At 48.7% G+C, this 23,813-nt stretch overlaps 1 protein-coding gene across 2 annotated transcripts in view; it reads left to right on the forward strand.

Annotated features, from left to right (window-relative positions):
* The window catches only part of XKR6 (XK related 6), a 166,241-nt gene that overhangs the window by 48,562 nt on the left and 93,866 nt on the right, over positions 1-23,813 (forward strand). The window contains exon 3 of one of the 2 annotated variants that reach the window (XR_001331854.2): positions 1,194-2,325. The exons of the other annotated variant lie outside the window; for it this stretch is intronic. The gene's annotated coding sequence lies outside the window, so the exon portion shown is untranslated. Of the gene's footprint in view, positions 1-1,193; positions 2,326-23,813 lie in introns of those variants that run through there. 2 annotated transcript variants of the gene reach the window in all.

Here is a 23,813-nt window from a genome sequence, read left to right on the forward strand (position 1 = left end):
GCTCCACGTGTGTTTTAGCTCAGTGTTACTCCATTCTGGAGTCGTTTTGTAAAGCTGAATGATCTCACAGATCAGGAGATTAGCAATATATTATCTTACTTAGCTTGCAATTCAGGATTTTAAGGAATTAATTAGAAAAGCTGCACTGAATGCACATGTGTATAATTGCATCAGGTTACTGTACCTATATTTTTCTTATCCTTGGACTGTTCTTGCTTGAAATCCTTCATTCTGCTCTGCTCTGAGCTGTTCCTTACTTACTCACTAACAGGAGTTGCTCTGCTTTAACAAAAAGTGCTTATCCCTGTTATATGTCTTTTAAAATGTGTCCATTTAAATTAATATTTAACAGAGCAGAGACATGTCTGTGGTATAATGTATCCACTTATGGCTAATCGTTATTTGAGGTGATTGAGCCTCTCTTTGTACTTAATTTTTGTGCTTTTTATCCAGCAGAATCATTTGTAGATTTCAGTGTAAGAGCTGATTTACACCTCAAAGTAGACTATTTCTCCTGGAGCTCTGGGTTTATCAGTTACCAGCATCCTTTTAGCAGCACAAAGGGAGCGTGGAAGGATCTCATCCCAAACCAGAAATCCCAACTCCTGTCCTAGTTTAAGGTGTAGTTACCAATCTATTGATACCCACCTGTACAATTGCTTTCATAAAGGCTTTGGAATGGTTAATTTACACTGCTGGGGTTTTTTATTGCAGCTGAGTTCATTTGTCTGTTCCTTCACTGAGGTGCTCAGGCTCTGGAACAGGCTGCCCATGGTGGAATCACTGTCCCTGGAGGGATTTCAAAGCCACCTGGATGTGGCACCTGGGGATGTGGTAGTTCCTGGCTGTGCTGGGGGAGCTCCATCACCTGAAAGATTTTTCCAACCTTAATGATTCAGTGATTTCAAGTGAGGGGCCCAGTCAGAGCTGCTGGTCTTGGCTCCCTCTCAGTCACTGACACTGCCATGTGTCCTCTCCTACAAATCCAGACCTTTTGGCTTCTACTTTGACTGGGTCTGCACCCCAGACACTGAACTTTCGGTGGGATGAGCTCTGCCACCCCATCAGGGATCCCTGAACATCCTCTGTTTTTATTTCATCATTTAAGCTTTAATTGATTGCTAATGGTTTAGTTAAAATTTGAGCATTACTATTTATTTAATTTTATTCTTTTCTCTTTTTTTGTTTTTTAGGTGTGAAAGGTTTTTATGGGTGGTGAGATGTTCCAGTGCTTGGATCAATCTATTTAGTTTAATGTGGGAAGGAGAGGGGTTTTTTTTATAATTTTTTTTTTTCTGTTGTTTGGTTGGGTTACTTTTAAGTTTCTGGAATATTATGTCAGCAGAGCTGATCCAGGTACAGAGACAGAGAATCATGAAATCAGACTGGTTTGGGTTGGAGGGGACTTTAAAACCCATCTTGTTCCACCCCTCTGCCATGGGCAGGGATACCTTGCACTATCCCAGGTTGCTCCAAGCCTCGTCTAACCTGGCCTTGGATGCTTCCAGGGATGAATGAAATGATTTTTAAGGTCCCTTCCAACCCAGTCCATCCTATGATTCCCTGATTTTCTAAAAGCTCATCAGAAATAACTGCACTCCCAGGATTTTTAACACGCTGTGTTCTCCCTCAGCCACTGCTGAACCCTCAGACAGAGCGGGGCTTTAACTCCCAGCCTGCTGTGTCTCCCGAGTTCAGACATCTCCGCAGAAGATTAAGCAAGTTAGAGAAATTAGCTTTGATCCCTTTCTGCCAGCATAGGATTATTCCACATCACACTGGGTTTGAAGTTCACACCTAATCCAGTTTTACATGGCCCGGGGGTCCGGGCTCCTCCCGGCTGCAGCCTCTGATTTAGTGGCACTTCCTTGATCCTGAGATTCAATTTGCATTCCCATCACTGCACCCCATTCCATCCCTGGGATCTGCCTTCCCGGGGCAGATGGATCCCAGGGCAGATGGATCGTTACCCTCCCGGTGCTGTTTTGGGTGCTCACTACATACATTAATATGCATTGATGGATATTTAAACCACGCCCTTGCAACCAGCTCAGGTGTCCTGTGTGGAGGTTTTCAAGCTGTAGGAACAGATTTACGTACAAAAACACTTTGGAATGTCCAGCCTGGATCTTTGTACATGCAAACAGCTGGTGTGAAGCTAGATTCCAAGAGCCACCTGTGCAGAACTGATGCTGATCATGGCAAAGTGGAGGGACCTGTCCCATTCTTCAGAGATTTAGTGCTCAGTCCTCAGGGGTCTTTTATCACACTACATTTTATTTATGATATTTGTAACCCCATAAGTTTTCTTCCTAATAAATGTGTTTTTCAGACCAAAAGAATCCTTGTCTGTGATCCTTTGCAATGCCTTTGTACAGGCATTCAGCATCCTGAACGTTTTCTCAGACACACACCAGGCATGGGGGTAGCAGAGCATTCCAGCTGTTTGAAGTCCCCAAAGGATGCATTGAAAAGTGACAGCATGTTTTGGTGCACTGACAAAAGCTCGGTTTAGCACCTGCATCACTCCCAGGGATCTTCCAGAAAGCACTGGATAGGTCAGAAACGTGGTTTATACACCAAAAATGGGGTTTAGAGGTAAGCGTTACAATTTCAAGTTTCTAAGGGTGTGGCTGTATTTTAGTAGGAAGCCCGGGAGATCCCAGAATGGAATTCTCCTCCCTGCTCCTGCCCTGTGCCTTCCTTTCATACACACCTTATAACACTATTTAATTTTTCTTCAAGAACACAGCATTCATAGGAGAGACTTTTTAATGCTCTTGTAGCATGGTTGGCAGAGAATATCCCTGTTTTTCCATGCTGAGTTGCTTGGATTGCCCCTGCTCCTGCTTTTTCCTTCACTGGCAACAGCTCATTCAGAACCTAAATCCATCCCAGTGATATTTAATCCTGGAGTCACAGAATGGTTTGGGTTGGAAGGGACCTTAAAAATCATCTTGTTCCAACCCCCTGCCATGGACAGGGAACCATCCTCCTCCCCCAAAGCTGTCCTTGGCAGAAAATCACCATTAATCCTGATGGGAACTAGCAATTCCAGGGATTTCTCAGCACCCCCGCAGCAAAGGTGTTTTGGAATTTTCCTCTCCCATCCTAACAAGGCTTTGACTATACCAGGAGCACCCTCTACAAAAAAAAAAAGAAGATTTTTTTTTTTAAGCACATCAGTTCTGGAAGGTCTCAAGACTATCAGAGTGACTTATCTGCTCTCCTCTGGAAATGGCATTTCTGGAAGGCTGTGGCGGATGCTGCTCTGGCAGTCTGGGCTGAATCCTGCGGAAGGGCTTGAGGAGATCCATCAGATGCCCTACTTAATTTAAAATATTTAGAGTTTCTTTTTTTTTAATTTTTGTTTTGTTCTCTTCACTGTAGTAAAATTATTTTTATGACCCTTTGGGTATTACCTGCTTTTATAAATCTTTCTATAATTAAATTTACAAATCCGCCTGTGAGCTGGTGATGTGTAAAACCTTGCAAACAGGACCTTTTGTGTGTTAACCTATATTTATGTTACTTTTATTCCTTCTGGCAGTAATTATCCTCTAGGCCTAGGATTAATCTATAAGATGCTGAACATGCTTGATTTTTTTCCCCCCTTCTCTGTGGCAAACTCGTCTTATGCAGAGCAGGGCATTTTTGAAACTGCTTCCTATGAAGTGGTTTCAGTGCTGCCCCTCCTAAGTGATTCACAGGAGGAGCCGTGGCTGAGGTGAATTGATCCTGGGCCGTGGCTATGGGAAGGGGAAGTGATTCAGCCTGGGTGAGTTTGGTGCTGGGCTGTTCCTGAGCCTGATGATGCAGCTTTGGCTGCCTGGCCAAGGGAATGTCACTGTCCCTGCTCTGCAGGACTGGGGGGACAGACTGGGACAGGGCTGGGGGTGCTTTGAAAGCTGGACAGGGGCTCCAGCTCTGGTCTGGTGGGGCTGGATCTTCTATGCCATGGACAACAGACAGCTGAACAAGAGCCAGGTGTGCCTAGGTGGCCAAAAAGGCCAATGGCCCATGAGCTGTCCCAGGAAATGTGTGTGCAGCAGGAGCAGGGCAGTGCCTGTCCCCTGTGCTGGCACTGCTGGGACACCTCCAGTGCTGGGGACAGCTCTGGGACCCTCAAAATGAAACATTGAGGAGCTGGAGCGTGTCCAGGGCAGGGAACGGAGCTGAGGAAGGGGCTGGAGCACCAGGGGAGGCTGAGGGAGCTGGGAAAGGGGCTCAGCCTGGAGAAAAGGAGGCTCAGGGGGCCCTTCTGGCTCTGCACAACTCCCTGACAGGAGGGGACAGCCAGGGGTGGGTCGGGCTCTGCTCCCAGGGAACAGGGACAGGAGGAGAGGGAACAGCCTCAAGATCCCCAGGAGATATTAAGGTTGGATATCAGGAATAATTTGTTCACCAAGGGGCTGTCCAGCCCTGGCACAGCTGCCCAGGGCAGTGGTGCAGTTCCCATCTCTGGAGGGATTTAGAAGCCCCATGGATGTGGCACTTGGGGACACAGATCAGTGATGGCCTCGGCAGTGCTGGGAAATGGAATCTTCCATGATTGTGTTATTTTGCCATGGTCTTGAGGTCAAGGTGCTGCAAGATCCTTAAAGAAATCATGGAGGGTTTGCACCCACCTTAGAATACCTCAGTGCAACATTTATTCATCCTCTTACCAAGAGTTCAGGGACATCAAAGCGAGGCACCAACAGTTTCTGGAGACAAGAAAATGGTGTTTTCTGGGTGTCATGTGAAACAAGCACAGCCCCAGGCATGGGCAATCCATGGATTTCCTACAGCTGGAGAAGGAAGTTCTGGTTCCCCCATCCCTAAAAACATTCGGGATCAGGTTGGGTGGATCTCCGAGCAGCCTCATCTGGTTGGAGATGTCACCACTCACTGCAGGGGGTTGGAAGGCCTTTAAAAGCCTTTTCCAACCCAAAATCCTCCCTGTCACATGTCCTCTCCTCCTCCTCTTGGGCTGACAGGTGCTGACCAGACCTGCTCCGTCCCTTTCTCTATCCCAACCTTCTCCCCACTGTGGGTGGATGAGGAAGGAGCTTGTGAGAAACTCGGCTGCAGCATCATCCTCTGGGGGGGTGGGTCATGGCTGAGCTGTCCTTGGGGACTGTCCCCTTGGACATGGGAGCCATGTCCCAACAGTGGTGGCCTCAACAGGTTCATAACTGGAAGCTTCAGCCTTCCTGGATTCCCAGATCGATGCAGCCCCGGGCTCTTTCCTGCTGTGTCAGAAGAGCTGCCGTGGGCCGTAGCAAACTTTGCCCATTGGGAATTTTTTCCTTAGAAAACCTTTCTGGAGTCATTGATTTGCAGCATGTCTGAGCCAAATTTAAGCATGGAGCCACAGAGATCTGAATTTAGCTGTGCTGGCTGTTTTCCCTGGGAGGAGGGATCACAGGGATGGATTTGATTGCCTGGGAAAATTAGTGTTGATTTCAGTGAAGAATATTTTATTACAGTGTTTGCATTGGCATTGTCTTCACAGGATAATGGCTGAGAGTTTCCTGTGTTTCCTGTGCTTGTGTGTATTTAATAATTTAATCTGTTCCTTCTGAATGCTGGCTTGGACTAGAAAAGAAAAAAAAAGAAAGCACTGGCTGCCTACTCTTAATATCCCATCATAAAATAAAATCACTAATCCCAAAGGTGGAGTTGCAATTAAAAAGAAAGAAAAACAGCGTTGAAAAGTATTGAAACTGAATAATATGGTCTAAAATAGACACTGCCCGTGGTGTTTGCTTCAGGTACTGAAGATGCTGAGGTTGTAGTGCCTTGAAAAACTGGGATGCTGTTACAGGATCCCAGGATTGTTTGGGTGGGCAGAGACCTTAAAGCTGCTCTCATTCCAGCCCCTGCCATGGCACTATCCCAGGTTTCCCCAAGCTCCCTGGGGAGCCTGTTCAGTGCCCAAACACCCTCTGGGGAAGAGCCTTTTCCTGATACTCAGCCTCACCCTGTGCTGACACAGCTCCAGCCATTCCTGGGTCCTGTCCCTGCTCACAGAGAGCAGAAATCAGAGCTGCCCTTAATTAGAAGTGGAGGATCCAGCGTGGAGAATCCTTTCCCTGTTCTGTTTTACAAATATAAAATGACAAGTTGACCAAGATATTTGCCTTTAAACCTTTTTTTCTCCTGCATGAGCTGTCAAAATTCTCCCTCCAATCCCCTCAGGCACCATCTCCACACCAGGAAGGTTCCCCTGCCCTGAGGATCCAAACATTTGCTGCACATGTGGGGCACAGGAGAGCCAGGGAGGCTGTTCAACACCATCAGGCAGCCCAGTCCACCTCAGTGTAGGATGTGGTTTGCAAAGATCAGGGCAGGTGAGAGTTGTTGCCACAGGTTGTGTCTCTGGGAGTCTCCCAAATTCCCTCTGGCTGCTTCCAGTGGAGGTGGGGAGCTCCAGGACAGGCCAGGAGTGCTCCAAGCTCCCCAGCTGGGTGCTTTAACCTGCCTGGCAGTTTTCCCTTCTCTCCCCAGGTATCACTCCAGGGCACGGGAAGTTTTGGATCAAGAGGAATTACCTTCAGACAGTAATGAAAGAGGCTGTGCTCAGGCTTGCTCATAAATGTAGCACTGGACCTGTTAAATCAGGCTGTGTCTGGCACTGGGGGATGAGTGCAATCTAATAAAGGTATTACAAGCACTCGAGTTTGGGCAATTAAAATGATAATGATATGCTGGAGCTAACGAGGCTGAAGTGAGGCTTTGTGGGGGCCAGGGAGTGCATCCAGGTCTGCCCTGGCACAGAGAACCTGGGGCTGCCCCTGGATCCCTGGAAGTGTCCAAGGCCAGGCTGGACAGGGCTTGGAGCAACCTGGGATAGTGGGAGGTGTCCCTGCCCATGGCAAGGGGAGGAATTCAATCAGCTTTAAGGTCCCTTTCAATCCAAACCATTCTGGGATTCTGTTTGCAGAGCTTCTGGTCTGCAGAAGAGAAATAAAGGGACTGAGAGGAGGGGAGGATTCATTATCACTTAAAGGTTATTGCATTTTTTATGTAAGACCAGGGCCTCGATTCATAGAACCATGGAATGGTCTGGGTGGGAAAGACCATCCAGTCCAACCCCCTGCACGGGCAGGGACACCCCCCCACCCCCCAGGTTGCTCCAGGGAGGAATCCTTCCTTTACAGCAGCGTTTTCCTGGGTCAGGAGTAGCAGCCAGGCTGTGCTTCCTCTGAGCAGCTTCCCTGTAGGAGAGGAGCAGAGGAATCCCTGTGACCCACCACTGTCATTTACTGCCTTCAGAGCTCTCCGTGGGCAGCACAAGGGCTCCTTTATGGTGTTGTGTTTACCAAAGCTGCCTGGAGGAGGTTATTTAAACTGCAGTGGTTTGAGCCATGCTCTTGACATAATTTTTCTCCATCTGTAGCTTAAATATCATCCTCTTCTCTGAACTGAATGACTCTCATGGTTACTCAGATGCTTTCAAGGTGCAGTGGTTCCCTTTGTGAGCACCTGTGACATTTGGACCTGCCCAATCTGCTACAGAAATCCAGCATGTTCCAGGCTCTGTGTGGGAATCACAGCAGTTACAGGAGCACATGGAGACACTGGGGTTAGGCTGGATCTTCTCTATGAAACAATTTAAATTAGACATTAGGAATAATTTCTTCCCTGTGAGGGTGGTGAAGCCCTGGCACAGGTTGCCCAGAGAAGCTGTGGCTGCCCCTGGATCCCTGGAAGTGGCCAAGGCCAGGCTGGACAGGGCTTGGATCAACCTGGGATAGTGGGAGGTGTCCCTGCCCATGGCAGGGTGGAATGCAATAGTCCTTAATGTCCCTTCCAACCAATAGCTCCAATAAGTTGGTTTGCAAACTCCAAATGTGATTATTAAATGCACCTTCATTTGATGCAGGAACAGTCCCTCTGTGTGGTTCTGTGGCCGCTAAAAAAGTGTTTTTTGTTTTCAAAAGGAAAAACCCAAACCTGGGGAGAAAGCCCCAGGAGCAGCAGCTTTCAAAGCATCCTGCAGCTCTGTTTGTGTGTGAGCAGGAAGATTTCTGCCCACTCAAAAAAGCCAAGTTTTTTCAAATAAATAAACACCAATTCCTGAGGTAAAATTCTCAAAGGCTTCTAAGAGAACCAGCACTTCTGGCTGGGGTGGCAGGAGGGAAAATTTCCTGGTGCAGCCACTTTGAATCCCAATTCCACAGCGCCAGCCAAGCAGATAAAGTCATGAGGGTGTGTGGGACCTGGGAATGGTGATGAAAACCAACGTGAGCTCTCACTGCCAAGAGCAGGGTTGGGATGCTCATCCTCTTGGAGGAGAGCTCCAAAGCACTTGGAAACACCTCAGATTCCTTCATTAGAGCACAGAGACAGAGAATTGCTAAGGTTGGAAAAGGTCATCCAATCCAACCATCCCCCAGCACTGCCAAGGCCACATCCACATGGTTCTTTAATCCCTGCAGGGATGGGGACTCCAGCACTGCCCTGGGCAGCTGTGCCGATGCCCTGCTACCCTTTCCATGAAGAATTTTTGTTCCTAATATCCTAATATCCAATCAAAACTTCCCCAGCACAACTTGAGGCTGTTTCCCCTTTTCTCATCCCTTGTTCCCTGGGAACAGAGCCCGACCTCCTGTGGCTGTCCCCTCCTGTCAGGGACTTGTGCAGAGCCAGAAGGGCCCCCTGAGCCTCCTTTTCTCCAGGCTGAGCCCCTTTCCCAGCAATGCTGGGTGAGGTGTTGGATTATGTCTGCATTTAGCAGCCTCCAGCTGAGTTTGCAGGAGTTCCCAGCCTGTGCCCCAGAGCCAGAGCAAGTGCAGCTGTCAGCGAGCTGCCAGGTGGATTTTGGTCCCTGTGGTGCCTTCACTTCCAGCATTTCCTCATTCTGAGGCCTCTGGGGACAGTCTCACTCGCTAATGCAATTTGAGAGCCATCCCTCAGAGAAACTCCATGGGAGTCCAGCACAGACTCGCTCCCACCTTTGCTGATCCCACTGTTTTTGCTTGTGCAAGAAGATCTGCTGTGCTCAGGTGTTTGTCCCCCATCTCTGCCCTGCACCGAAATGTTTTCCTTGAGGAAATCCCATCAGGCGTGAAGAGCCCCGGCTGCCCCCAGCACCAGCACGCCATCCATGGTCTGTCCTGCTGTGATCTCAGCTACATCCCAAAGGAACCATCTCAGACACTGCCACATCCATGGTCTGTCCTGCTGTGATCCCAGCTACATCCCAAAGGAACCATCTCAGACACTGCCACATCCATGGTCTGTCCTGCTGTGATCCCAGCTACATCCCAAAGGAGCATCTCCACGGCACTGCCAGGCCAGGGAGCAGCTGAGGAGACCTCCCGGAGAGGGAGCTGTGTGTGAATTGAGGGGTCGAGTGAGGATAGGGAAGAGGCTCCGCCAGGCTGGGATTGTGTTCAGCTCCTCCTACGCCCACATGTGGGAGGCAGCTCCCAGGAAAAGCCACAGCAGCCTCCGCTGGCTGCAGGAAGATCTCACCATGAGCTGCAGTGGGAGCCTGGAGGGGAGGCTTGGATGTGGATGCCTGTGTTTGGGTGGGCTGGGAATTACATCGGGGATAAAGCCCCATCCACAAAGCATCATCCATGCCTTGAGGAGCTGTGGCTGCCCCTGGAGCCCTGGCAGTGTCCAAGGCCAGGCTGGACGGGGCTGGGACCAACCTGGGATAGTGGAAGGTGTCCCTGCCCATGGCAGGGGTTGGAACTAAATGATTTATAAAGTCCTTTCCAACTCAAACCATTCCATGATTGCACGATGGATATAGATGGCAGAGCAGTGAGGTTTTCAGTGCAACGCAAGGAACATCCCGTGAAAACCACTCACATCCCATTACCTGTGCAGGCTCTCCAGGGTTTTGGGAGCCTCCCAGAGAGGGAGAGACGTGGGGGAAGCGAGTCCCAGGTGGGAGTGTGTTTTTGTACCAACACTGAACTCAAAAGGAGCTGTGAGTGCAGAGACAGCTGAGCGACGGCGCAGCCTCCACTCTCCTTTCACACCGGGAATTGTTTCCACTCAAAGGGCTGCTTTGCATTTTTATTTAATATGAATTTCCCTTTTAACAGTGTCACTCGTGACTCTCGGGTACAGCCTGTGATTCTTCACATCTGAGTACAAAAAGCCAGGCTGGGCATTGTGCTTTCCTGAGCTGGAAATTCCTGTCCTGAAATGAGTTTGTGGGCAGGAATGGCTTTTCCCACATTCCTGGAAGAATCAGCATTGGATAGAGGATAAAATACTTCCCTGGGTCCTGGGACATATGGATCTAGAATTGAGCTACCACTAACCCCCTGCTAAGTTTTTGGGGACAAGATCTGTTGCCTACCAGATGTTTGTGCTCTGTCTGGCACAGCAGGGCAGTCTGGGTGCTATTTTTGTAGCTGTGTTAAATAACTCTGTCTACAGGGTTTTGGAGGTAGGAGGGAAAGGTCTATCAGGGCCCTTCTAAGTGTGACTTGGTGGTTTATTCGTGCTCAGGCTCATGTAACACAGGAGATGTTGTGATCCCACAGCCTCATGTGTGGCTTCATCCATCCCCAGTGCTGCCTCTCTCCTGTGTCTGGTGCTGGGCAGGGCTCAGACAGGCTGGGAGAGCTGGGAGAGCCTCCCTGGAAGCTCCAGGGAGACCTCAGAGACCCTGCCAGTGATTAAAGGGGGTCCAGGAGAGCTGGAGAGAGTCTGGGGACAAGGGATGGAGGGACAGGACACAGGGAATGGCTTCCCAGTGCCAGAGGGCAGGGATGGATGGGATATTGGGAAGGAATTGTTCCCTGTGAGGGTGCTGAGGCCCTGGCACAGGGTGCCCAGAGAAGCTGCGGCTGCCCCTGGATCCCTGGAAGTGTCCAAGGCCAGGTTGGACAGGGCGAACCTGGGATAGTGGAGGGTGTCCCTGCCCATGGCTGGGGGTGGAACTAAATGATTTATAAGGCTCCTCCTACCCAAACCATTTTAAGATTCCATGATTATTCTTAAATAAACTGTCTCCCATTGCAGGGATATGTTGGCTTTCTCCTAAATGTCAGATTTATTTTAAATGGATATAATACATGAATCCTGTGCTCCATTTCAGCATCACTTCCACATTTTAGGTGGAAACTTTGAAACATCGAAGAACTCCTCTATTTGTTGACCCTGGCTGTGTTTTGTGCCACCCGTTCCCTCCAACCCTTCTCCGCTTCCCTCTTTGTGGAATTCCAAAGCACAGAGGTGGATATTGGGCAAGCACTGCCCTGCAGCCTACAGTACCTTATTTTACTTAAAACCCACAGGCCTGGCTTCCATCAAGCAGAGTCCTGAATGAAAACTTCATTAGGTGAAACCTTCATTAGGCGATGCCCCTGCTGGTGAACGCACCTCTAGCAAGGAAAGGGACTGGCAAAAAGTCTCTCCTCCCATCCTGAGGCCAGTGTCCCACGCCACTTCCATCCATGACCTTTCTGCTCCCCTGTCCCACTTCACAGCTGGCCTCCAAATGGGAATAACAATGCCTCTGGTGGCTGTGGGGCTGTCACCATCCCCAGCCTCCGCAGCATTGGAGGGTGGATGTCCAAAATCTCTTGAAGTGCCGGCTTTGTACCAGCTGCTGTTCCCTCTCTGCTGGGAGCTGCCGTGTCACACAGGCTGGGGAAACAAAGCCAGGACAGCCAGGTGGTGGAATGGCTGAGAAGCCTCTTTTGTTTGCTTCTCGCCCTTGAAAGGCAAAATGATGTCATGGAGGAGAGGTGGAGGCACGAGAAAGCTCCTTGTGACATTGGCACCCGAGAGTTGGGAGTTCATTGCACAACCCGCCTCGCCACGCTCCCAAATCCTGTGGTGTGGTGGTGTAGTGACCAAAAGGAGAGTGTGTACAGTCCAGAGCACCCTTCAGAAGTTTTCCAGCTCTGCTTGATGCTTGTGCATCACCTCTGTCGTGTGGAGTCTGTCACAGAATCCACAGCACTTAATTATAATTAATTATAATGTCTTTAAAAGTAAGACGTGCACAAGGAGTTTTGGGGCAAAAAAGCTTCAAAGACAGGTTGGATTGGTCTTGGAGCAAGCTGGGATAGTGGAAGATGTTTCTGCCCATGGCAGGGGTTAGACCTGGATGATCCTTAACTTCCTTTCCAATCCAAACCCCTGAGTGATTCTTGAGGTAAGGTTGGCAAGGATTGGCTCAATCAAAGAGAAAATTCCAAGGTGGTGTTGAATTTTCTGGCTGCTGATTGCGATGGTGATGAGGCCCCAAATGAAGAAATGGTATTTTAAGCCCCCCATACAAGGATTTCTGCAGGGAGGATAATAATGGTGCAAGCTCAACCAAGTACAAGGTACTCTGAGGCAAATGAACTCCCACGGATAGTAGGGAACAAGGAAAGAAAATGAAGGGGGGGAAAAAAAACCCAGCTGTGTTGGAGCAGAACTGAGTCCTGGAAATACTCCAGCTTTGGTAATTGGTAGGCTTCTGGTTCTTGATGGATCCCTCATGGAGCTTAACAAAGACTGAAATAAAAAGGTATGTTTATACCTTTTCTTTGGGAGTCATTTTGCCTCTGTTGTGGTCTACAGGACTGTGCCCTCAGGCCTAAAAATAGGGATAATTGCTGTAGTCCTAAACCAAGGGAACACACCAGCTGAGTCCCCTCAGCACCTGCAGGCTGGGGGGGACATTGAAAGAAGATTTTTTTTTTGTTTGAATGCTGCCCCCCGATCATCACAAGTGATGAAACAGGAGTAGGTGATGTGAGTGGGGGGTGGAAGGAAGAATTTGGGAACCCAGAGCTGCTTTGGGGATGGATTTCAGGAAGCTGATGCCTTCTGTGGAGGCCAGCCCACAGCTCTGGGCTGCTGTGGAACACAAACAAGTGGCTTCTCTGTCTGAATTTGAGGTGTCTTAAACCCGGTGCTGCTGTTTTACTGTTAGAAGTATAGCCAATGCAGGCTCAGGCTGAAATTCCCTCTGAGTTAGCAAATGAGAGACTGAGACCACATCCTTCCCAAGAAGTGAGCAGCTCTCAGGTGCATCTCCACATTATTCTGTGTCCTCATGGCCTCAAGCTGCACCAGGGCAGAGTCAGGTTGGACATCAAGAGGAATTTCTCCATGGAAAGGGCGGTCAGCCATTGGAAGGCGCTGCTCAGGGAAGTCGTGGGGTCCCCATCCCTGGAAGTGTCCAGGGAAGGACTGGATGTGGCACTCAGTGCTCTGGGCTGGTGACAAGGTGAGGATTGGTCACAGGATGGACCTCATGGTCAGGGAGGTTTTTTCCAACCTAAATAATTCTAGGATTCTGGGAAAGATGCCATCTCCACCAGTATCCTCATAGTAGGGGTGTCTTTTGTTGCCTCTGAGAGCCATTGGGTTGTACTTTCTTTGTTCAATCTTTTACTGAAGACAGGATTATATTTCTCTTTCATCAGTGCCAGTGGGATCAGAACGAGGGCGTTGTGTTGTAGAAACAACTGTTTGCAAAGAGCCTTCATCGAGGAAGAGGAGCTCTGCAGGGTGCTGCTGGTCACTGGTGCCTGGTTTCAGCTGGGATCTTGGGTGCCATGGAGGATGTGCAGAGATGTGTCATGGATGGAGTGACAGGATGAGGAATGACTTCCAGTTGACAGGAGATTTAGATGGGATATTGGGAAGGAATTGTTCCCTGTGAGGGTGCTGAGGCCCTGGCACAGGTTCCCAGAGAAGCTGTGGCTGCCCCTGGATCCCTGGAAGTGTCCAAGGCCAGGCTGGATGGGGCTTGGACCAACCTGGGATAGTGGAAGGTGTCCTGAGAACACAGAAATGAGCATCAGGAGCACTCCTGGCTGCAAAGGGGCCACTTCTCTGTGCCTGGTCCATGCTGTGGCTGGGATGCAGAGCATCACTGACCCTTCCAGCCACAAGGCTGGAGATTTTAAAGCTCTTCTGAGGAGAGTCCTCATGCCCACAGTAACTGTGTCTTCATTATGTCTGGTAGATGCTGCTGAAAAATTAATAACGCACTTACGGGCCTTAGTTAAGGAGTCTGCTCTGGGCAGGGAGTGAACGTCCCTGCTGATGGGGCTGGAAACCTGGAGAGCCAAGTGGTGCCTGCTATTTATTCCCTTTTATTTAGCATCCATATTTAATGCTTTGCCTCCTTCAATGGCTCTGCAAATACGAACGAATTAATTGGGGAGTTACTGCAGTGCACATAACGAGGAGAGCCCTGCTAATTAGTCAGGGTGGGGTGTTGATGGAGCTCTGTTCAACAAGTGCTCCTGATCATTCCCTCCTTCCAGTCTAAGTTCTGGTTTCAACTGCATTTCACTGATGGGGGAAATCCAAAATTCAGCAAAGACACCTTCTGAAGGGTTTTTCTCAGGAAGAGCAGAACCTTTGTGCTCTAGAAAGAGGAGTTACACTGATGTGTTTAATTTATGGATTTAACTAATTTTAATTTTATTTTTTTTTAACCTCATTCTCTAGATAGCATTGAAAACATACCTGGCTGCAAATGTATAAATTTCAACAAATTCTCCATGCACATTTCCGATTTTAATCCAGTGGCAACTTACTGGACAGTGCATCACAGTGAGCAAGGTAATTGCACCCCTGTTGGAATAAGGTTTGTTTCATAGAAGAGAGGATTGAATCTGGAATTTCTGGTCTCTCTGTTACTGCAGTTACTGTGAGATATATTTCTCTTTTGCATCCATGCCCAAGAGGCAGTTTCCCAAGAGTCTTCCCCTGTTGGATCACTTCTCACCTCTCCACCCTATCCACCCTAAATCTCCATTTAATATTAGTGGGAACATGGTGGAGCAAGAAATGAATGCAGAAGGAAATTAGGTTGCTTTTGCTTAGTTTTGCTGAATTTCTATCCCATAACTCCCTCCAGTCATACAAAAATTGACCCAAATTCTAGGAATTGTCAGAGGTGGGGGCTGAGTTTCCAAGATGGAAGAGAATTTCTCCAGGAAGGTCTGTGGAGTGTTTATTCTTCATTCCCTTCAGGAAGAACTTTCCCATGCAGTGACTGAGCACTGGATCAGGCTGCCCAGAGAGGGAGTGGAGTCTCCAGATATTCCAGAACCATCTGGACACAATCCTGTACGCTGAGCTCTGGGATGACCCTGCTGGAGCAGGGAGGTGAGACCAGATGACCCTACTGGTGCTCCTTCCAACCTTCACCATCCTGTATCCCCTGGTTTTGCTCTTTCCTAGCTGAAAGAGCCATTTTCCATGATTTTTCTTTACAGCCACCTAACATGGAGGCTGTTCATGCCCCAGATCCCAGCTGTGACCTCTGAGCCCAGGACAAACAAGTCTCTGGTCCCATCTTTCTCCTTCTTCTTCTTCTTCTTCTTCCCTCCTGCCATTCCAGCAGCAGGAATTCCTGCCTGGCTCTGCCCTGAAGACACCACCAACCTCCTTGCTGGATGTGTTCCCTCCGAACACCTCCACTGGTGCCTGGGATGCTCCTTTTCCAGCTCTCATCCCAGTCCTTCCATCCCCTCTGGGATGCTGCAGGGTGCTGCTGATGCTCTGTATCCTCCCGGGAACGCTGTGGGGTTGGGTTCATCCTGGGCTCCGGGACGTTTCCACTCAGCCCCTTTGGAGGCTGGAAAGATGCTCTGCTGGAATCTGGGGAGATGCTCTCCTGGAATCTAGGAAGACAATGTCCTGGAGGTTGGGAAGAGGCTCTTCTGGAGCCTGGGGAGCTCTCTGCTGGAATCTAGGAAGACACTCTACTGAAATCTGTAAAGATGATGTCCTGGAGGCTGGAAAGATGCTCTGCTGGAATCTGGGGAGATGATGTCCTGGAGGAATCTGGGGAGATGTTCTGCTGGAATCTAGGAAGATGCTGTCCTGGAATCTGGAAAGATGATGTCCTGGAATCTGGGGAGATGATGTCCTGGAATCTGGAAAGATGATGTCCTGGAGGAATCTGGGGAGATGCTCTGCTGGAGGCAAACGTGGCCAGCACCCATCAGCTGGTCCACGGCCGCCGCTTCATTCCAGGCTCAGATAATCCCCTGTGCCTTTAAACGTGATGCACATCAAAGCCAAGCAGAGCAGAGGAATTCCCTCTTCCCGCCTCCCAGCCCGCGCTCCCTCCTTTTTCGTTTAAATTTTCGGGACTGGAGAGCGGATTGCAGCTGACACAGATTTGTAGCCGTCTCCATGACGACAGAGACCGGCAAGTTGTATGTGGAGCGTGTTCATTGTTAAGTTTCTAATTTCAGTGAGGTCACTGGATGGTTTTTCTCCTCTTTTTTTTTTTACCCCCCCAGCTCTGAGATACCCTGGAGAAGGAGGAGAGCTGTTGGTGCCCCTGCTTCTCCCCTTGCTATCCTCACAGCAAAAGCACTGGGAACCAGCCCCCGGTTTTCAAAGCTTTCCTGTTTTTAACCCCTTCTGCCCATCCCTCTGGGTATTTCAGCTCACGTGCACCTCAGCAATTCCCACTCTCCCTGAGTTCCCTCGGTGCTTTCTGGGATCTCTGCTACCTCCTCCTCTTGCTTTCAGCGCTGCTGCACAGCCAGTGGGATGCTGTGCCAAGGTGGAGGTACATGGTGATGATGACCACTCACATGAACACCATAAAAGCCACACATCCTGTCCAAGGATGCAGCATTATCCATGTCTTGCCTGGAGAAGTGGGACACAGCCAGTGGCTTGACAGAGCTGGTGGCGTCACTGGTGTTTCGAAAGTTTTGGGTCTTCCAGTTTGACTTTCTCCATTAGGGGAGATTTAGATTGGATATTAGGAAAAACTTTCTTTACAGAGGAGGTTACCAAGCACTGGAACAGGCTGCTCAGGGAAGTGGTGGAGTCACCATCCCTGAAATGTTAAAAAAATTTGTGGATGTGGCACTTGACACGGTGGTGGCATGGGGGTCAATGGTTCAACCATTGTTGGTCTTAAATTTCTTTTCCAACCTTAACAATTCCATGATCCTCTGATTCTTTTCTTACCTCAAGAAGAAAAACCACACCTGCACACAGACTGGGGGATTTTTAAAAAGCTGGTTTAGAATGAGGTGGAATTTGGTATTCCAGGTTAGGATTAGCACTGCTTGCCCCCTCATGTCATCCTCTGATAGGATGGGGGAGAGAGAAAAGGTCCCTTGTGCAGGTGCTCTGGTGCTCAAGTGACTTTGCTTGTGGAGTTCAAGGTCTCCCTCCCTCTTCCCAGAAGAAATGCTGGAATTCACACAGTCAGGAGGAAAACGGGACAGCTGATGGCAGAGCAGCTTGGGAAGGGAAGGCTCTGAGGAGACCTCAATCCACTACTTAGAGGGGGCTTTATAAAAAAGAGGGAGAGATTTTTTACATGGCCAGAGAGTGACAGGACAAGGGGGAATTGTTTTAAATTGACAGAGGGGAGACTTTAGGAAGGAATTGTTCCCTGTGAGGGTGGGGAGGCCCTGGCACAGGGTGCCCAGAGAAGCTGTGGCTGCCCCAGGAACCCTGGAAGTGTCCAAGGCCAGGCTGGATGGGGCTTGGAGCAACCTGGGATAGTGGGAGCTGTCCCTGCCCATGGCAGGGGCTGGAACTGGATGATCTATAATGTCCCTTCTCACCCAAACCATTCCAGGATTTTGAGGTATCAGGTTGCTGGTCACAATTTTCCCAGTTTGGCCAAACTTCATGAACAAGGTCAGACCCTATCAAGAAGTGGGTGTGCTCAGGCTTTTCTCAGTGCCCTGCCTTTAAAACTGCAGTAAAACCCCAAACTATTGGGATGTTTTTCAAACATTAAACATATTTTTCGCCCTCGTGGCATCATTAATGTCCCTTTTTCTTGGCTGCAGATGGAAAGCAGGGGAAGATGGGACATTTGAACTGCAGTGCCCTGTGCTACTTCCAATGCCTGCTGTCAGCAGGTCAGTTTGAGCCTGGCTGGAAGCCCCTGGGTGTGTTAATTGAATTAATCTCCTTCCTATAAAGCACTGAGCTCTTAAGGTCAATGTGCAGTGGAACACAGAGCCGTAATTGAGGTACTCGCTCACTCATGTGCACGCTGGAAGAAAGACTGGCCTGATTGATTCCTCCAGGAAGGATCTGCCTGACATTTCAGGCCCAGATGGTTTGCTTGGGATATGGTCTTCATGCTTCCTCACTCAGTTTCTGTCGTCTGAGTCATTCCCGCTCCTTGTAGCTCCATTGAAAATGTGGGTTTGAAAATGGAGACTGACAGCAGTTCCTCACTTCAGCTCTGTGTGGAGGGGGGCGGTTTGTGCAGACCAGCCTGATCTGATCTACCCAAGGAAGCAAGTTATCCTCCTCTTTCAGTATTTGGCCATTTTCCTTTGCTTCTGCACCCTTCAAACAGACAGAGACTTGTTCCCAGGACTTTTCTTAGTGTAGATGAAGAAACAGTTGACCAGAAGAGATAAAATCCCATCAGGGGAATGAGGAATAAAACTTCTCACGGATGTTCTGGGAGGGACTTTGCAGGATCTGAAAGACTTTGGGTAGATTAACCTGAACATCATCTCTTGGATGTTCCAGCATATCATGATTCCTTCTGCTTTTGGAGAAAAAACATTGGTTTTGGATGGGATGGGTGTGATTTCAGGAGAAGGAATGATGTCACAAGAAGGCTGTGGGCATCTGTAGGAAAACTGGCAGTGGGAAAGAGCTCTACCTGCTCCAAAGAGTGGGGAGGGATTGCTCAACCATTGCAGGAAAAACAAAAACACATTATGGACAGGGTTTCCAAGAGCTCTGGAAATGGCAGATCCCAAGGGATAACAGAGATCACCACACTCTTGTCCCTGGAGCAGCTCAGAGCTGAGGGTGGATAAAATCTGACTTTCCACCAGCAGAAAGCCACAGATCTCGTCTATTTTCTGCCAGTTTGTCCTTCCCTCACTGCTTGTAGGCTACAAAAAGGTCATTTTATAAGGACAAATCCAGTCTCCAGCCTTAGAGAAGGGCTGTTATTACTCAGAAAACAATAAAATCAAATAATGCCAGACTTTGCAGGAGTCCCTCTGTACAGAGAACTCGAGAGGATTTGCTGTCTCCCTGGGAAAGAAATTACAGGCTGGAGGTTAACTCTTCTGCTTGAGTAATTTTTTAGAGTTGATTTTGGCTTTGCTGTGGAATATCTTTGTCACATTTTTCTGTTTGCCTGCCAACATTTTAATAAAAATTATTTTATTTCATGCCTATAGTACTTAAAAAATAATTGGGAAGAAAGGCAAAGGGATAGCTTTTCATCAAGTATCTTATTTTCCTAAGGATCTTTGCTTGGGAAATGTATTTTTTTCTGAGAAAATCCATGTGCTCCAGGAACTCAGGATGAGCAGTGCTTCAGCGGAAATGCAAAAGATTTGCACGAGTTCTGACTCACTCAGAGCAAAGATCAGGAGGTTCTAGCTGTGCTCCAAAGTGGAATCACCAGCACATGCCCCATCCCAGGAGAAACCAGGCGCTTTCTCAGAAGCTGCTGCTGCTCTTTTTGCTCTTCTTGCAGCATCTGGCACATGCTGCACTGCAAAAAGCGTTTGTATTACAAATTAAATCGGAATTACTGGTTAGAGAAGGGAAGTCTTGCACAAAAACCCGATTTATTGGGAATTCCCATTAATGGGATTATTTCTGCTGCCCCCAAAAGGCTTAGGTTGGCCTCCAGACCTGGCTTTGGGGCTGCTGTACCCTGCAAGTAGAGGGGGGAGCAGAGAGATTTCAGATAAGCCTGGCTGGCTTTAAGGAGCGAGGTGTGGAGCAGGTGGAGTTGGGCACATGGATTTGGTGGATTCACTGTGCCAAGGTGCAGGGGTTTGGCTTAGAAACACGAGAAACACAAAGAAAAACCCAGTGTGGACTGAGCACAAGGTGGAAAATGTAGCCTGGAAGTGGAGCAAGGATAGGGGATCAGAAGTGTCTCTAGACCAGCGTGATCCCACCCGATCTCAGAACCCTTCCTGGAATGTGTTTCCTATTCCTGGAGTTCCTGGCACACCCAGGGCGAGTCCAGGCTGGACTGGGCAGAGTTCAGAGGCAAGTCCAGGGGAAGGGGTTGAGATAGGTGACCTTTAAAGTTTCCTTCCCACCCAGACTTTTCCATGACTCTGTGATCTATCTCCAAATCATCCCAAATTGATCAGCTGGGGTGATAATGGAAGGAGTTTGGGGCAGCAGCTGGGAGCATCCTGTGTCTTGGAGCCACCAGCAGGGAGACTTCTGTGCCTTGACCTTGGGAGCTGAGGTGTCCCTGTGTTGGATCGTGGAGAGGAAACCTGGCATAGGTTGATCCCAAGGGCTGAACCTGGTGAACCTAGGGGTCAAATGGCTTTTTTAAATCGTACCCTGGGATGGCCAAAGGACAGCTGCCACCTTCTTGGCAGTGCTGGATTAAAAGCTGGACTCGATCTTACAGGATTTTTCCAGCCTAAACAATTCCATAATTCTATACCAACCCATACAATAATGCCCTTCCCAAGGCAGATCCCCCACTCACTGCCAGCAGAGCCATTCCCTATTCCCTGTCCCCAGGCACCACATCCACACTTCTTTTAAATCCCTCCAGGGGTGCTGATTCCACCACTGCCCTGGGCACCTGTGCCAGTGTTGACAACCTTTTTTGTGAGGAAATGATTCCAAATATCCAACATACACGTCCCCCGGCTCAGCCTGAGGCCATTTCCTCTTGTTCTGTCATTTATTACTTGGGAGAAACGACCAACACTCAAAATGAAACATCAAAAAAAAAAAATCTCTTCCAGTCCCTTGGTTTATAACCCTCCCCCACCTGTCACAGTTGGATTGGAGGAAAACAGGAATTTTCAGCAGGTTTTGAGGTAGCTTGGATGGGGGTGATCCATGCCATCACTCAGGACTCCATGGGTTTGCAGTGTGCACAGGGCAATGCCCTCTGCTTTAGAAACACCTCTGTGCCCGACTTCCTGGCTGGCTCTGGGGACACTTCCCACCTCCTTTTGCATTTCCAACACTTCAGGGTTGACAGCACTTCCCTGCCAGGAAAAGATCGCGTGCAGAAGGCACCCAGGGCTTTCCTGCACAGGCTTTTTGTCAGTCCCTGAGCTCCTTGCAGCGGCTGCTGTTGCAAGTTTGGATTCCTAACATTTTGTCAGGATGCACTGGAGCTTTCCTAGCCCCTCCACTCAGAATTAGGGGAATTTGTTTGTACAATTTCCATGTTGTCCTGTTGCCCCTAACACGGGGCAGGCACGTGTTCCCAGCTCTTGGAAACATCCCCTGAAACCACAGCCTGTGAGGGGGTGGTGCTGCAGGCAGAAATTTGATTTTGGATGAGGAGATGCTGTCTGGCTTCTGCACAAGGAAATCCAACCCTTTCCAACCTGATGATCAGATCAAACACTTGCCAGTCCGCTAAATGCACTAAGTGCTAATTTGGTGGGTTTTTCATCTGCTTCGTGCACCTAAAATAGGATCCCTCCTCTGGCTATCCTTGGGAAGCCTTCAAGGAGATTAAAAGTATAAATGTGAAAGCTGTAATGATGAATGATCCCCCAGGATGGACTCAGAGCCTTTCAGATATGTTGAGGAGCCCAGGCACAGGAGCAAAGCTGGAGCACTCACACCGGGGAAGCTCTCGTTGCAGAGCCACAGAGGATGTGAATGAGAAGTTGTGTGGTGAAGGACACAGCAAAATCATGGAATTATAGATTGGTTTGGGTTGGAAGGGACCTTAAAGCTCATCTCATTCCACTCCCTGCCATGGGTTCTGCCTGGAGCCTTGCAGAGCAAACAGTGCATCAACCGTGCACAGTGTTATTTAGTAGGAAGGAACTCAACAATCTCAAAACACATAAAGTTGAACCAGGCCAGCTTGAAGAGTTCCCAGCCACACTCAGGGGATTAGGAGGAGCCTAAGATCCAGAGATTGGATGTTAGGGGAAAAAAATCTTCACTGGAAGGGTGCTCAGGCATTGGAACAGGCTGACCAGGAAAGTGGTGGAGTCACCACCTCAGGGAAGTGTTTGAAAACACGTTCACGTGACACTTGGGAACAAGGTTTAGTGGTGATTATGGTGGAACTCTGTGATCTTGGAGATCTTTTTCAACCTAAACAATTCTGTGATTCTAGGATATCTGGGATCAGCTGGCTCTGAGGCTTTGAGTTAAAAATAGCCACTTTAAATACCCTCAGCCAGGCCCAAGGAGGGTATTTCAGAAGGACATCCTTAAACTTCATTTAAACACAGCAGGAAACCAGGCTTTTTGCACGTTCCTGGGTAAATTGTGCCACTGGTTAATTCTTCTCCATGTGGGAAATATGCATCCTTTGAATTTTTATGAATTGAGAAAGTTTTTGACTTCTGGGCAGCGGTTGTTCCCTCTAGGTGCACTCAGAGCCCTCTGCTCACCGTCCTCCTCCAGCAGGCTGGCATGGATTCAGACTTCCAGGAACACAGGATGTGATCCTTGGGGTTGTCCTGTGAAGGGGCAGGAGTGGGACTTGATGATCCTTGAGCATCCCTTCCATTGCATGGTTTTAGTCTATAAAGCCAAATCCTCACTAAACTTCTACATCTCTTGACATTAAGGACATTAATATCATCATTTTTGAAAGACCCCAAGCAAAGTGGGTCGTTCTGCAGATAAATTAACTTTTTTCCCCCTATCACATTTCTATGGGATTTAATAATCTAATTCCTGCAGGAATGTGTTTGTGGTGCAAGTTGAAGTTGGGTGAAGCCTGTTTTAGTGTAAAGGTTCCCACTGTTGAAACTGTTGAAAGAAAAATCCATTCTACAGCGTTGTAGATGATAAATAGCTGGGTGGTCAAGGCTGAGACTCAAGCCTGGTTTTAACTGGGTTTGGCAACAGAAGAAAGAGGAATGTTCCAGGTAACAAGTGATAGAGCAGGAGAAAATGCCATCAAGTTGTGCTATGAGAGGTTTAGGCTGGATATCTTCACCAAAACGGTGGTCAGGCATTGGAACAGACTGCCCAGGGCAGTGCTGGAGTCACCCACCTCTGGAAGTGTTTAAAATGTGTGGATTTGGCACCTGGGACATGGCTTAGTGGTGAACACGGTGGTGCTGGTTGGACTCGGCGATCTCAGAGGCCTTTTGCAACCTTGATGATTTCCATGGGTGGCTCAAATGGAAAGCCACATTTCGGATCTCTGTCCTCTTCCTATTTGGTGCCTCTGAGACAATTAGGGTTTGCAATGGAGAGGCAGAGACTTGGTCTCTTCCTGCACCAGCATCCTGCTCCAGGAGCAGCCTAACAGAGACAGAATTTCAAACACCTCCAGCTCTGCCGCAGATCCAGGCCTGGGGCCTGCAAGATGGGGTCAAATTTTTATTAGGGCCTGTAGCGACAGGACAAGGGGTGGTGGTTTTAAACTAATAGAGGGTCAATTTATATTAAATATAAAGAAGAAATTTTTTATCATGAGGGTGATAAAACACTGGCACAAGTTGCCCAGAGAAGCTGTGGATGTTCCATCCCTGGAAACATTCAAGGCCAGGTTGGATGGGGCTTGGAGCAAGCAGGGATAGTGGAAGGTGTCCCTGCACATGTCATAGGGGCGGAATGAAATGATCTGTAAGGTCCCTTCCAACCCAAACCATTGTAGGATTTTCTGATTCTCCCCATTTTGCAATGCTCTGTCATTTCTTCAGGGATTGGGTTGACTCAAAGTGGGAACAAACCCTGCCCACACTTCCACCTTCAGCACCTTCCAGGATTCAAGAGTGCCTGTTCAGCTGATTTTTCCTGGGAAGGTGTGAGCAGGGAGGTGGGCAGAGGGAGGATGTATCCAGGTGGGGAGGGTCTGTCTGTACCAGCAAATTTAACCCCATACTTGAATTCTGGAGCAGAGTTATCCCCAATGCCACATTTTAGGGTTGTGCACTGTTTGGCCTGGCCAT

The sequence above is a fragment of the Pseudopodoces humilis genome, chromosome 3 (assembly GCF_049639895.1).
Source record: "Pseudopodoces humilis isolate 2021_Gansu_Grassland_sample_001 chromosome 3, ASM4963989v1, whole genome shotgun sequence".
Lineage (NCBI taxonomy): Eukaryota > Metazoa > Chordata > Aves > Passeriformes > Paridae > Pseudopodoces > Pseudopodoces humilis.